This window comes from Geotrypetes seraphini, chromosome 10, assembly GCF_902459505.1.
Source record: "Geotrypetes seraphini chromosome 10, aGeoSer1.1, whole genome shotgun sequence".
Taxonomy (NCBI): domain Eukaryota; kingdom Metazoa; phylum Chordata; class Amphibia; order Gymnophiona; family Dermophiidae; genus Geotrypetes; species Geotrypetes seraphini.
The window spans coordinates 25,135,835-25,137,424 of NC_047093.1; positions in this window are offsets into that span (position 1 = coordinate 25,135,835).

A 1,590-nucleotide genomic window follows, 5' to 3' on the forward strand; every position below is an offset into this window, starting at 1 on the left:
GCGCGAGAGCGAGGGAGGACGTGGCCCGAAGCTAGACCCCAGCGATGCAATCCACCGATCCAGCGCCGAGTTCGTCTTCTCCCGGACTCGTAGTGACACGTGATCCCCCCTGCTTTCTTTTGGAAAAGGCAGGGGAAATTGTTTCTCTCTGTACCCGAGATACAAAGTTTCACTTACGGTAGGAGTGCACCGTTCATTTGAAGGCTCTCTCACTCAGTTTCAGTGCACTGACCAAGATCACTGCTTTCACGAGAGGCTAGCCTAAGAAAATTAAGTGGCCCAGACCGTTAAGAAATCTGACTACAGAGTACCTTCTTGTCTTTCCCTACTCCTACACCATGAAGTACTGTATATCACTGATCTTAAAACTGTGCACATACTTTTTGTCTCCTGAGTGAAGAACATTTTTCATTTCATTATGTGTTATGCTCAGAGGCTCCAAACAAAACCAAATATTTCATGCTCCCTTTCAAAGAAATCCCACACTTGTACCCTGCCTTGACAGAGGGTTTGGCAAAACGTACTCCCGAGTGTTTACTCTTGGCATCTTTGCAGTATACACACTGCTTTCTTTTCCCTACTCTCCAAGACCAAGCATCTCTCTTTCTCAGAAGGTCAAGGGCAGTAAAATTCAAAACAATGATTGTGGAGTCTGTGTCCCTAGTGCTGATGAAGATTCTGCTGCATCCTGCTTTGGGGTAATAGGAAGTGCAATTCAGAATGAGAAGAAAATGCTAGAGCCTTCCAGCAGCATGAGGGCATAAAGGCTATGCAGTGTTCCTTACTGTTCTTAATTGTGAAGTCACAAGCCCGTTAAGAAGAGCCTTAGCAGGAGGGAAAGTTTGAGAGGGACCGGTGCTGGCAGGGAGGGAGAAAGAGGGAAAGATTCTGAACCTGAGAGGAAGAGGATGGAGAAGAAAGGGAAGGAGTGAATGTATGCTGAAAGAGGGAAAAAAACAAAGAAGGGAGGAGGGGAGTGGAAGAAAGGAATATGAGAAAGGAAGGGAGGGTGAAAGTGAGTTAGACTGAGGGGAGAAATGGAGCAGGAGGCAGGAATGTCAAAGAGAGTAGAGGGAGGGAATGAAGCAGTATAGGCCTGAATGGGCAGAAGCCCGCCCACTTTAAGCTCAGGACTATTTAAAGTTGGTGCACCCTTAAGCAGCAATTCATAAGGAAAGGCTAGAAAATTAAACCTAAGCTGTGAGAGTGTGGCACAATAGTTAAAGCTACAGCCTCAGCACCCTAAGATTGTGGGTTCAAACCCACACTGCTCCTTGTGACCCTGGGCAAGTCACTTAATCCCTCCATTGTCCCAGGTACATTGGGTAGACTGTGAGCCTGCCAGGACAGATGGGGAAAAATGCTTTAGTACCTGAATAAATTCATTTAAACCGTTCTGAGCTTTCTTGGGAGAATGGTATAGAAAATTAAATAAATAATACTAGGATTTCCCATATCAGATATTGCTGTTTCAGAGAAAGGTATGCACTGTTTCATTCAGAGTTTTGGGAGGTGAGAGGGAGTAATTGATCACTGGGGAGTGGAGTGGGGTATTAATCCCTCTAGTGGCCATCTGGCCAGTTTGAGTAC